The sequence below is a fragment of the Herpailurus yagouaroundi genome, unplaced genomic scaffold, assembly GCF_014898765.1.
Source record: "Herpailurus yagouaroundi ecotype Mexico unplaced genomic scaffold, PumYag 198, whole genome shotgun sequence".
In the NCBI taxonomy this organism is placed as follows: domain Eukaryota; kingdom Metazoa; phylum Chordata; class Mammalia; order Carnivora; family Felidae; genus Herpailurus; species Herpailurus yagouaroundi.
This window is the reverse complement of record NW_024412429.1, coordinates 25,639,303-25,654,107: the sequence shown is the minus strand read 5'-3', so window position 1 is coordinate 25,654,107 and position 14,805 is coordinate 25,639,303.

Sequence of the window (14,805 nt, the reverse complement as noted above, 5' to 3'; positions counted from 1 at the left end):
TATATATATATATATATATATACACACACACACACACACACATATGTGTATGTATATATATGTGTATGTATATATATATATACATATATATGTAAATATATATATACATATATATACATATACATATACATATATACATATATATATGTGTGTATGTGTGTGTGTATATATATACATATATATACACATATATATACATATATATATGTGTGTGTGTATGTGTGTGTGTGTGTATATATATATATATGTATATATATATATATCACACTCCCTTTATAGAGTTTAATCAGCTAAGCTTTAGGAAAAGAAGGCAGGTGATAGAAAGATATATCAAAGTCATAATGAGAGGAAAAACAGGAAAAAGCAGGTTGAAGGGAACACAGAGAGAAGAGAAGAGATCTAAACTATTTCTCCTCTAGGAATGACCTCATATTAATTCTCTCTTGTGATCCAGGGCTCTGCATACCCTCATGAGTCACATCTCTTAAGGACAGCTTTTAGATGAAGGCAAAAGAAAGTCAAGAACAATGAAACTTCCTTGAATCATAGCTAAATATCGGCATTTCACTCTCAGGCTGGTGAAGGACATTCTCCCTATGAAAATCTTAGTATGCATGACTTTTAACTCAATCATGGTTATACTACATCTTCTGCTTTATTTATTGCTTTTGAAATGTGGAAGTGAGATATTTTCCTCCTCATCAAAAATATACGTACACCAAACACCTACAAAATCTGTAAGGTACTCCATATTTGAGATATAGTTCAACTTCTAATTACAACTCTGTTGACTCAGGAAGACCCACTGAATGATAACTAGTCTTTCTCAAGATTCTGTTCTACCTTCTATTTCCTTTCCTGTTTTGGAAAAGAAAGAGTAGCAGGCTACAAAGATATCTCCGTGGTTATAACATCACCAAATAAAATCAAGACCTTGAGATTCTGACCTTTCATTCTTTAATATTTTAAAAGACTTTTCTTGGGGAAATTACTTTGAAAAGTAATGAATAGATACATTGCAATATCAAGAAATCTTTTCTACATGAACTAAAAATATATCAATGATAGACTTATTTAGGTCATATTAAACTTAATTCTAATGTGAATAATGGTTACATATTTGGAAGTGTTTCCCAGGAACTCTAGTTACCTGGTTGTGGTTTAAAATATTACACATTTCCATATTTGTGAGATGGTTTAATAATTCCGTTTGGGAGCTGAACAATGAGATAGATGACTCCCTGATAATACCCAAACTTTCTCACTCTTGGCTCAATTATAATGTCAATTTTGCATTTGTGAAAGAGGATTTCTTGCCATTAATCATTTAATGTTAGGATCAATAAGTACTGATTATGGCATATATCTGAGAGGTATTACTTGCCTTCAAACCAGAGTTAAACTGCTAAAATCCACAGGGTGTGGACAGGTAAACTACACACTGCTCTTAATTTATATGTTATATACTTTGCTAGTCAACATCATTGTTGGAAGGGCTCGTTGCAGTTTGTGGACCTTCACAAATGCAATGTGAAGATTTTTTTTTTAATGTAGTGAATATTCTCATGTATCAGTAGAAATCCGTTTAGTCAACGCATAAAATAGCATTTTTAATGAATTGTTTGATATTTAGGAAAATAAATAATGTTTTTAAATTTTATTAATTTGGGTGAATGTAACCCATATTGTCACCAAAGCAATATTATGCTGCAAATGAAACCAAGAAGTAAGCAGTTTTATTACACATTCAGTGATTATGTATAATCAGCAAAAAGTTTCAGGGAAGAATAGCTTGTTCTTTTTTTATACACAGCTTTTGTTAAGAGTAACCGTCTTATTTATCATTTCTGTTTCTCTTCATTTGCTCTGTGGAATCAAGCTGCTATCTGGAATCATTTCCTTAGCTCAGTACTTACCTGCAAACAGAATCTTTGTGCTGTTATTGGCAAATATATTATATTTCTTCATGAAACACACTCAACAAAACATTATATACATATTGTCCTATTCAATAGTTTTCAAAACCAATTAAGAGAATAAAGGTGAAAAATATGCATTTATACTGTATTTTATAATTACATAATTAGCTTTTCCGGTGCTATTTGTTTTCCTATGTGGATTCAAAATATTATCTGGAGGTCAATGGCTTTCAGCCTGAAGAATTTCCTTTCATATTTCTTTTAAGGTGGTTCAGCCAGTAACAAATCTTGGGGTTTTTGTTGTTATTTGAGCACTTTAAATATGTTAACCTACTGCTTTCTAGTCCTCATTTCTTTCTGATGAGGAATCTGTTAATTTTACTGGGGTTCCCTTGTAAGGGAGGAGTATTTTTCTCTTACTGTCTTTCAGGTTTTCCTATCTTTGGCCTTTAGTATATTTAGAATTTTTTTTTAACATTTATTCATTTTTGAGAGACAGAGTGTGATCAGGGGAGGGACAGAGAGAGGGAAACACAGAATCTGAAGCAGGCTCCAGGCTCCGAGCTGTCAGCACAGAGCCGGACATGGGGCTCGAACTCACAGACTGCGAGATCATGACCTGGGCTGAAGTTGGATGCCTAACCCACTGAGCCACCCAGGCGCCCCCTTTTAGTATTTTTATTATCATGTGTCTGTGGGTCTCTTTGAATTTATCTTGACTGGAGGTCATCAAGCTTCTTGGATGTTTAGATTATTGTTTAACAATAATTTTGAATGTTTTCAGTCATCATTTCTTTGACAATTTTTTTCTTTCTTTCTCCTATACTTTGGGTGTTCCCATTATGCATATGTTGGTGTGTTCAGTGATGTACACCTTTCTCTGAAGTTTTCTTTTTCTTTTTTTTTCCTGTCTCTTTTTCAGCTTGTATGACCTCTATTGAACCATTTTCAAGTTCCTGAATTCTTTCTTCTGCCAGTTCACATCTACTGTTGAGCCCTTCTTATGAAGTTTTCATTATAGTCTTTGTACTTTCAATTGCAGAATTTCCATTTGATGCTCTGTCTTTATTATCATCATTTTTCCCTTTAATAATACTTTCTCTTATTTCCGTGAAAATTTTATAATGTGCTTATAATGTCTACTTCAAGGTCTTGTTGTTGTTATTGTTGTTGTTGTTGTTAAATGCTGCATCAGATCACACTCACAGTTTCCGTTGCATTTTTTTTTTCTGGTGTATGAGTCACTTTCTTATATCTTTGTATTTCAGAAATTTGTTAGAAATTGGATATTTTAGATAATAGATTGTAACAACTCCTGAGTCCAGGCTTATTATTTTTGCTTGGTTATTGGTTTAGGTACTGCCTATACTATTTTAGTGAAGTCTATTTTGCTCCCTTCGTATTAAGCCTTCGATGTTGTACTTAAAGAATACCCCAAGTCGTTGTGGTAATAACTATAGTTTTTGCAGGGCGTCCTTTGACTATCTCTTTCTTTGGACAATGTTGAGATCCATTAATTGCTGTTGAGATCCCCTAACTGATGTCCCCCTGATTGAAATCCATTACTTGCTGGCTAACTGCTTTATCATTTTCAATAACGATCTGGGACATAGATTGCTTTACAGACAAATCCCATCACATTCAAGTTTCTTTGAAGGAATGGTTACAGTTGTCACTTTCTGAGATTTGCTCTGACCCCAGGAAGGCTCCTTCTAGCCGTTTCTTTCCCAGCTCTCTTTGGCAAACGAGCCAGCCAAGTTTAGCTTAAATCTTTAATGAATTTATGAATCTCCTCCCAATTTCCTTTCACTATGTCCTTTCCTGGGTTTGACAGCATACTTAGCTTCAATTTCTCCATACCCTACTGAATGTGTAGTTTGTTATTTTTGGAAGAGACAGAGCTGTTTTATGATTTTCTCTCTCTTCACCTTCACAAAAGTTCTTTAAGCCACATCTCTGGAACTTGGAGTAGAAAAAAAAACACTGCATTTCTGTCTTAATGACACCCCTGCTCCAGGAACTGAGTGCTCAGTGGGAGAGAGACAGTAAGTAGCATGGAGTCTTATCAGCCTGCCTTTACAGCTATGGAACCATTGCCTGATGGACCTACAAAAGAGTGACTGGGGCCCCAAACTGAAGATAGAAATTCCTCCCACCAGTGGGGAGTAGGCCAAAATAAAAGAAAGCCCCCACCTTTGCCTAGAACTTTGACTTAGTTATTTGTAAGGCAGGATGAAAAATGTTGACATTCGGACCCTCCAGGGAAGGTAGACCCCCAACTAGAAGATGGGAGTAGAGGGATTCCTAAGTTCTTGGCTGTACTGATGTCCAGAGAAGTTTCCCTTTGGCTAAATTACTGAATTACTGAATGTTAATTGGTTTTCTTGAAAACACAGTTCATTATTGCTGTAAGAGTTTAACACCATTTCCACGTACTTCAATATTTGTGGTCTTATGTATTTGTTTTGGTTTGGTGTGTGTGTGTGTGTGTGTGTGTGTGTGTGTGTAATTTTTTCACTTATTCCACTGAGAAGTGGCTCCACAGACCTCATCACGCTATTATGCCAGTGACAGTTCTTGACTTTTCCTTATTTTACTTGTTTTGAATAGCTTTATTTTGGGGGATAATTGCTTCAAATGTCTCTTCAACTTAGACTATTTAGAAAATAGAGCCTGAGACTGTTTTGTCATCGTTCATACAGACTACATCATTAATTCCATCTTCTTTGTTTGTAATAACACAATAAATTATTAATCAAGAAAATTAAATAGTTTTATAAGCATCAACAATTAATGTTAACACCAGCACTAAGAAATAAATGGTTAAACTGCAGTAATGTTCTTGTTTTAGAGGTTCATGGAGGCAAATATGTTTCTAATAAATGTTTAATGGTCTTCATTAAGCTCTCTTAGAACATTAAAATCATCTAAAATTGCTACAATAATTAGTCTTCTAAACACCAGAGTGAGCACAAGTAGGATTGATCACTTGCCCAGATTAAACAATGCAGCCTCCAACATTTTGATGACTCTCACTAAAAACAGAAGCCATCATCATATACCCTTTTATATAGAAAACAATAATGTCAAGAGAATATCAATTCTTGGACACTCATTCTTTCAGACAATATCATATCAAGCAATAGATGAAATATTTCAGCAAAGTACACATAGAGGATCAACACACTACTAGAAAAAAGTATTTTTCTGGAGCTAACATAGCATGAAAAGCACAGAAATAAAATAACAATCTGAGCTGCCATTGTTAGTGTTGCAGCCACTTGGATGATTATGGGCTTTTGAACGATGGACATATTTTGACTATTTCAATCATAGAAGATACGGTCAATTGACTTGTAGAAGGGCTAGAAATGGAGTTTCAGATGCCTCTGTTCTATTTTTATCAAACTATAGGAGGACAAAACCATTTATGACTTATCTTCAGTGTTTTGAGGTTATTTTATGGGCATTTGAGTTGCAAATTGTCTATTATCATGGAACTTAACTGAGGCTATGATTGCAAAAAAGGTTTTGAATTTCATGTAGAAAAAGAGATAAAGTTGCAATCAAAACAACTTCTCCTGATATTGGCTATCTATTTCCTGAAGCAAAATGAATTTAAAAATCTCTTTGCTTAAACTGAACCAATGCCAATTAGTCCCAGCAGTAATAATGTAAGTTTATATGAATTTTGAGACTGAGGTAATTTAAAAGAAAATATCAAAAGTCCAATGGATGCTGATAATATTCCCTCACTAATGACTTAGATGTGCACCGATGACTCTCAGGGAAATGATGCAGAGCAGTTTTCTGAACCTACAATATATCATACAGAATGTTCTTCAATATATCACCCAACCTTATTTTCTATTGGGGTGCTTTTTAGTCTTCGCACATTTTTGTATGTTAAAATTTTATTCATCTAAAAAACTCAGCCTCCTTTCTAAGAGATATTTGAATTTCCTTTGAAACAGTTTGTTATTTATACTATCTTATGGCTTTTAAACATTGGAATAATTGTCCTGAGAAATTCTTTCCAGTGGCTAAGAGGACTAGATTTTTACCCCCTATCATGCACAAATTAACCATCTCTTTGAAAACCAGGTAATGATTTTTTAAATGTGCAATTTAAAATTTCAAACCATATTACCATTTTCCTCCCAGAAGCTTCACTGTCAGTGACTTAGTAAAACCATCATTAATCACAAGATAAGCTACAGTCATGTGGTGATTGTAATTTGGTCCCACGGAACCAAAGACAAATGATATGGAATACTATTAGCAATGATAGCTTTAATGTAGACATTCATCATGGACTCAGGTTCACTTGATGTGACTTTAGGATAAAAACAGGGGGAAATTGCCTAGCTGTTCAAAATTCTATTGCTATTAAATCATAATTTTGACAAAATTGTACAAAATAAGTGTAGTAAATTTTGTGTTTCCATTTTTCACTCTAAAAAGAAAAAATTGCAGGGGCTTTGAAGAACCCAGATGCTGTGCAATTAGAATAGTGAATCCTGATTAGTTCTTATCTATCTAATTGCTAATAATAGAATCTGAGGTTTGGGCAAGCTATTTATAGGAATCACAAGGCTGTTCCAACCCTTCAGAACAAGTAGGCTGCTAATAGAATCTAAGAAGACACACACATACATACACATATATGCACATGTACCATGCATACACCTCCCCCCCCCCCCCCACACACACGCACGCACAGATTCTTTCATCATTGAATTATTTTACTGGTCATAAACTTCTTAAATATACTGCATGGTAAGTTCTTAAAGTAACAGAACCCAATTTTTAGGAAGAGACCCTTGTTTTCTACTTCAGCTTAAGTACTATTCAGTGGTCACCTTTAAGAAGATACTTACATTTTAAAGGCCCTGCATATCATTATTAAATACTTCCCCTTGTAATAAAGCCCTGATGGGTAGTGAGTGAATGCAGTTATCAAAACTAAGATTGCAGTCTACAACTGGGAATAAATATTGACTATGGCCTACAGCCTTCTCCTAAAGAATAGATGAGTTGAACTTTAATTCTTCATGTGGAAAAAAATACCAAGTCTGCTACTTTAGGAATAAATTCAGGCAATGTCACTGTGTACTGTATTTCAGCATTTTTTTTTCATTTTTGTTTCTGCCACCCAGCCTACCTGTGTAGCTTGTTCAACTATGCCAGTCTCTACCCTTACAAATTTAGTTGCTTTATTCCCTGCATTCTTTAGTTGAGTTATCCAATCACATTCCGTGTTCCCAGGGAATCAAGGTGATTTTGTGGCCCAGATAGAGGAGATCTGCTGTTAAACCATAAGATCTCTGCAGAGTCAAATTTGAGATCTGGCTCACCACATCTTCTGGTCTTTCAGAGTTACATTCAGTGAAGGAAGTGAGAAGGATTCTAACACTTTCTTTCCTTGAATATTTTAAAACATCTATATTTGTATGATTGAGAAAGTGTCTCAACACTTCAGTGTGATGGGATGCCCAGGTGGCTCTGTCAATTAAGCGTCTGAGTGGCTCAGGTCATGATCTCACAGTTCATGAGTTTGAGCTCAGCATCAGGATCTGAGCCTGGAGCTGACTTCAGATTCTGTGTCTTCCTCTCTCTCTCTCTCTCTGCCCCTCCCCCTCTCATGCTCTGTCTCTCTCTCTTGAAAATAAATAAATACTATTTTTTTTTAATTGCAGTGTGTTGATACCATAAAGAAATTTATCTTTTATTTTCTATGGATCTATCTCTATAGCATTTAGTTTAATTTTATCTATACTTTGCCCGCTGATTTCTTAGGTTGGAGGGGATGCTCCTTAGTTTTGGGGACCTTGAAGAATAAATTGTATATTTGTTTGGATACATGTCCTGCAATTGGCCCTATGATCAAGTTCTTAGCATTATGAAATGGTGATTTCAAAACATATGAGCCTTTTATAAATTGTTGAAAAATCCCTATGGCAAAAGAAATTTGAAAGGGAAGGGGTCTAATTTTGAACTCCCTTAAAGAATCTGGCTGCTGCAGTAACATAAAAGGCACAAGGTTCTAGTGGTAAGTACAACAATTTGGAGTCTCACTGCAGACAGATTACAGACATGCTAGATTTTGTGAAATTGGACAAAATATTTAAGTTATACAGCAGATATTTGTGAGTACTGTATTATTTTTTTAGGACTGCCATAACAAAATGGCACACACTGGAGGGTATAAATGACAGAACGTCATTTCTCACGGTTCTGGAAAGTAGAAGCCCGAGATCAAAGTGTTAGCAGGATCTGTTTCTTCTGAGGCCTCTTTGGCTTGCAGATAAGCCCTGCTGTAGTCCCTACATGTCTTTCCTCTGGGTCTCTGGGTGTGTGCACTTTGGGGTCTTCCTCGGTGCAAGAACACCACTGATACCCTCTGTGTGTCCAAATTTTCTCTTCTGGAAGAACACCAGTCAGACTGGACTAAGGCCCACCCTAATGACCTTGTTTTTTTGTTTTTTTGTTTTTACTATTTTTATTTGTTTTCTAATTTTGAGAGAGAGAGAGAGAGAGGGAGAGAGAGAGAGAGAGGATGAGCAGGGGAGGAGCACAGAGAAAGGGAGATGCAGAATCCAAAGCAGTCTCTGGGCTCTGAGCTGTCAGCACAGTCTATCACAGGGCTCAAACCCACGAACCATGTGATCATGACCTGAGCCAAAGTCAGCTGCTCAACCAACTGAGCTACCCAGGCGCCTCGCTAATCACCTCATTTTTAATGTATCACCTGTTTAAAGGCCTTATCTCCAAATATAGTCCCATTCTGAGTTACTCGGGGTTCCAGCTTCAAAATACCAGTTTGTGGGGGCCATAATTCAGCCGATGGCATTCACTTTAATGTAGCACTGAGAATATAGCACTGAATGAAATAGAGAAAATCTCTGCCATCCTGGGGCTTATATCATTCTACTTAATATCTCTAAATCCTCAATTTCCTCATCTGTACAAAAACCTTACAGATTGTTGCTGGCATTATGTTACAGAATGGTGGACAGCAATTAAGATAGATCCTAGCCCATAGCAAGCCTCAACAAATCATCACGAGAACTGTGATAACAAAAGTGTTGATAAGCGTAGAAAGGTTAGATTTTAAAAACCTTCACACACCTTCTCCTAAAATTTTGAATGAGTTGGTTGCCTTCAGGTGATGACAAGGTTGCTACCCAAGTGCTTTATCCCTGAGGCCCAATGCATTATTTCACAAAGTCTCACTAAATTATTTGCCTTCGCTACTACTCCAATTATAGGAGTCACTCAGTTTCTGTAAATGATATGAGGAAATCCCACTGAATTAGATACTTAAATTCCTCTTTGTTTCTTAAAGGGAGTGTAAATAAATTGCTGTGTGTTTAGGTCTACTTTATTATGCTTGGGTCCAAGGTAGAATGGTACTGACCCCTTCTGGTTAACTTGGTTACAAATTCCTGGGAAATGTATTTTCAATTTGCGGTATCTCAGTTCACACAATTCCTTCAACTTTGGTATCTTTGGTTACAGAAATCCTTCTTAAGAAGTGTTCCCCTTACTCTTTGTGTATATCCACTTACTCAGCAAGAATAGAATTTATGCCTACTATCTACAGGCAATGTTCTCAGTGTCGCTGGCACAGAAGTATATAAAATAGACAAAAATTTAAACTTCATGTTGCTTATGTTTACGTGTTGATTGGTAGAAGCTGTTCAAGAAGATGCAATGTCTATACACACTGCTCCACTTATAAGCAGTATCCACCATCATGGTAATTTAGAAGAAGGTACTGTAGTTTCAACTGCATAGTTGAATATAAGTATAAACACCATATTTATACTTGCTGTATAAGCTCCCATCCTTAAATTGTCATCTAGAAATAAGCACCATTGCAAATATAGTTTTGGCCAGAATCGTTTTGCGTTAGAGGTTTGAACACGATAGGATTCCTTAAATGTACTCTTAGGAAGTTATCAAGTTACTTTATGCTAAATCTTAGCAAGTTTATCGTTTCCATACCTCTTATTTCTTACTTCTGTTTAGGGCCATCCCTACCATACACTTGGTTCAGTCAGTTATCATTTCTTGCATGCATTATTGCAAGTTTTCAGTCTTGATCTGTTACAGTAGGTTCGACACACTAGAGAAAAGATTTCTGTTTCAAAATCGTCAACTGACTTTCACTTCTCACTGGCCTCACATCATACTATGGTTTGTAACAGGATAAAAAACAGGAACTTTCAGTTCCTCAGATGTGATAATCTGCAATCCTAATACTAACTTTATTTCTCAAACAGAAAATCGCACCGGAATCCATTGGTGGATTTTTTTTTTCTTTTCTATTTTTGGTGGTAGCGGGGAGTGTTTTGTGTCTTGCTGTCTCTCTCACTACACTCACTGAGCTGGCAGCTAATATGGGTGGTGATCATGTTTTACTCATCTCTGTATGCTCAGTTACTTGCATAGTTCCTTCTTCCTCCCCCTTGTTTTATTTAAATGTCTTCTGAGTCATAATTGCCTATCCTATAATTCATTCTTTTCAAATGTACAATTGAAAGATTTTTTTTTTCCATAAATGCATTAAGTTAATGATTGTGGGAAACCACCACAAAAAAGCCATTTTAGGACATTTTGTCACCCCAAAATGAACATGTATTGTTCATGTACAGGTACTATTCATCCTTCTTCCTCCCTCCCTTTTCTCTGGGTGACCACTAATCTACCTGCTGTCTTTGTAACTTCATCTTTTCTGTATATTTTGTGTAAATTTAAAAATAAAATATGTGGCCCCTTGTATCTGCATTCTGTCATTGAACATGTTTGTTTTCTTTCACTAAAATGATTTTGAGTTTCATTCATAGCGTAGCATATAACCCTAGTTTGCCCCCTTCTTTTCTGAATGGTATTTTATTATATTTGGATTATTATCATATATATGTATAATAGAATACATATAGAGTATACAAAAATATGTAGAAAGAATCATATGAAATCACTTCTGTCAGTATTTGCTTAGTCAAGTATGTCTTAATATCCCCTTTATTTATGAAGGATAGTTTTATAAGATATAGAATTCTTGGTTGACAGTCTTTTCCTGTCAAAACTTGAATACATATTCCTATTCCATCTGGCCCCCATGGCTCCAGATGGGTCAGCTGCTGATCTTATAGACAATCTACATGATAAGCAATTTTTTGTCTTTATGTCTTCAAGCTTTTCTCTTCATCTTTGAGGAGTTTCATGAGTTTGAGTATGAAGGGTCTAGGTGGGGATCTCGTTGAGATTTTTCTACGTGGAGTTTGTTGAGCTTCTCATAAGTTTAGCTTAAATATTTCTTAAAAGTTTTTTTAATTTTTTTTTTTGAGAGAGAGGCAGAGAGAGAGAGGGAGACACAGAATCCAAAGCAGGCTCCAGGCTCCAAGCTGTCAGCACAGAGCCCAACGCCAGGCTTGAACTTACAAGCCATGAGCTCATGACTTGAGCTGAAGTCGGACGCTTAACCGGCTAAGCCACCCACGTGCCCCAGCTTAAATATTGCCTATTAACTCTGGAAATATTTCATTCATTATTTTTTGAAATATTGTTTTCTGTTGATTTACTACTATGCTTTTCTGGTTCTTCCTTTACTCATATGTGCATGCTGGATATTGTTCCTCTCATCTATAAAACTCTATTCGTTTATCTTAATCTTTATTCTTTTTATTCCTCACCTTGGATTATCTCCCTCAATCTATGTTCACGTTCATTAGTTATGTTTACCTTCCAGTTCAAATAGTTGTTTGTCCCTCTAGTAAATTTTTCATCTCAGTTATGGCACTCTTCAACTTCACAATCTCTATTTTATCCTTATTATTATTACAATGAAATAATTGTTCCCATCCTAATAATAATTATTATATTGTTGATACTATTATTATTTCTATATTTTCATGAGGTTCTCTATTTGATGAGACATAGTTTTCATTCTTTCCTTTAGGTTTGTGCACATAGTTTCATTTCACGGAGCATTTTGAGAACAGTAAGACACAGCTATATGTTGTCTATATGAAATCCACTTTAAAGTGGTTAAAACTAAAGAGAAATATAAAAATAGCACCAATCCAAAGAAAGCTAGAGAAACCATATTAATTTTATAGAAAGCAGTCTTAAGAACAAGGAACATTCTCATGGATAAACGGGAGCTCCATAATAATAAAGAAATCTATTCCTCAAGAAATCTTAACAATCCTTAATGTCTACACACCTAACAGTAAAACATTAATATGCACAAAGCAGTAATGGACAGAACTGAATGGAGAAATAAACTAATCTGCTATAATAATTGGAAACTTCAGCACCTCTCTGTCAGTAATTGATAGGTCAAGCAGTCAGGAAATCAATAAAGATATAGAAGAACTAAACTGCATAAATCAATCTACTTTATCCAATTGACATTTATGTTGTATTCTATCCAGTAACAAAAGAATACACATTTTTCCCAAGGTCACTTGGAACATTCGTCAATGCAAACCACATTTTGGTCCATAAAACCCACCTTACCAAATTTAAAAAATTGAAATCCTACAAAGTATATTCTCAGAGCATACTGGAATTAAGGTAGAGATTAATAGCATAAAGATAGCTGGAATAGTCTTAAAAATGGAATATATATATATATATATATATATATATATATAGCACATGGACCAAAAATAAATCTCAAGAGAAATTCTTAAAAATGATTGGATTTAAATTTTAAACAATCACATGTATCAAAAACTGTGGGATGCAGCAAAAGCAATGCTTAGAGGGAAATGGATAGCATTAAGTGCATATATTAGAAGGAAAGATCTAAAATCAATTCTAAACTTCCACCTTAAAAATGTACAGAAAGAAATGCATATTAACCCTACAACAAGCAGAAAAAAGGGAAAAATAAAAATTAGAGCTGAAATCAACAAATTGGAAGCAAGAAAACAATAAAGAACATCATCAAACTAAAAGCTGGTCATTTTAAAAAATCAATAAAATTGGAAAACATCTCAACAGGTTAAGGAAGCAAGAAAGAGAAGTCACAAAACACAAATATTAGAAATGAAAGAGGAGTCATCCTGACTAATCTCATATTTGTGAAACTTATTCCATGATTTATTACATGACCAATGAGATTTATGCCAAGCACTCAAGCCTGACTCAACATTTAAAAAATCAATAAATTTATATGCTAAAAGAGAAATATCATATGATAGTTTAAATCACCCACAAAAAGCATTTGATAAAATCCAACATCCATTAGGATAAAATTTCTCAGCTACCTAGCAATAGAATGGAACTTCCCTGACTTAATAATGAACATCTACAAAAAAACTAAAGCTGATATCATACTTAACGGTGAGGGACTAGACATTTTTCCTCCTGAGATTAGGAACAAGGCAAGGATGTCCTCTGTCACCATTCCAATTCAACATTACACCAGAAATCTAGATAGTATAAAAAGAAAATCAAAGTGTACATGAATTGCAAAGAAAAAAATAAAACTGTCTTTATACACAGATGACATGATTGGCTATGGAGACAACACCAGAGAATCTACATAAAACCTCCAAGAATTGATAAATAAGTATTACAAGTTTTCAGGATATAAGATCAACACAAATATTAAAAGGTCAAGAGTTTAGTATATACCAGTAAAAAAAAAAAAAACTACTGGAATTTTTAAATTAAAAAGTATCATTTATAATAACATCACCCAAATGAAATATTTCGCTATAAATTTAGCAAAATATCAACCAGGGTCTATGTGCATCAAACTAAAAAAATAGATAAAATAAATCAAAGATCTAAAGAGAGGATGGGAAAGTCTGTGTTCATACTCAATGATGTTAAGATGACAGTTTTTCTCAACTTGGTATATAAATTCAACACAATACTTATTAAAATGTCAGCAAGCTACTTTGATGATATTGACAAATTTATTCGAAAAGCTATACAGAAATGCAAAGGATTTCACATAGCCAACACAATCCCGAGAAGAAAAAAGTTGGAGGACTCACGGTGCCTATTATTAGATTTACCCTAAAGTTATGGTAATCAAGATAGCATCATGTTGATAAAAGGACAGATACATAGATCAATGGAATGGAATAGAGAGCCCAGAAATAGACCCACAAAAATATAATTAACTGATTTGTGATGAAAGCATAAAAGCAACTCAAGGGAGAAAGGAAAGTCTTTTCACCAAATGATGGTAGAACAGATTGTATGTCCACATGCAAAAATATGAACTTAGGCCTATAACTTCCCATATTATACAAATATCATTGTCAAAATGGGTTATAGAACTAAATGAAAAAGGAAAATATAAAAGTTATAGAAGAAGAAAAATAGGAAAAAATGTGATTTGGTTTGGTAATGAGTTTTTAGACACAATAAATGTCTAAAAATGATATCAGGATCCATGAAAAAAATAGGTTCTATTTTATTAAAATAAAAAATACACTCTTAAGAGAATGAAGGAAAAAAAGCTCTGACCAGGAAAAATATTTACACAATCCATCCCTAAGAAGATACAAATTAATCATAACTGAACAAGAAGAAAATGAAACACTTGTGTTGGTTTCTTGTTTGTATTGTAACAAATTACCAGAATTTTCATGGAGAACACACATTTATTGTCTTAAGTTCTGCAAATCAGAACTCCAAAAATAATTGACAGGTATGCACTCCTCGGGAGGATCCATGGGAGAATCCTCCCCTGCCTTGTCTACCTTATCAACCTTCTAAGGCTGATCCTGGTACCAAATCACTTTGGCCTTTGCTTCCATCATCACAACCCTGACTCTGATGCTCCTGCTTCCCTTTCCCTTTTTAAGGTCCCCTAGAATTACAATGAGCCTTCCAGATAATCCAGGTTAAC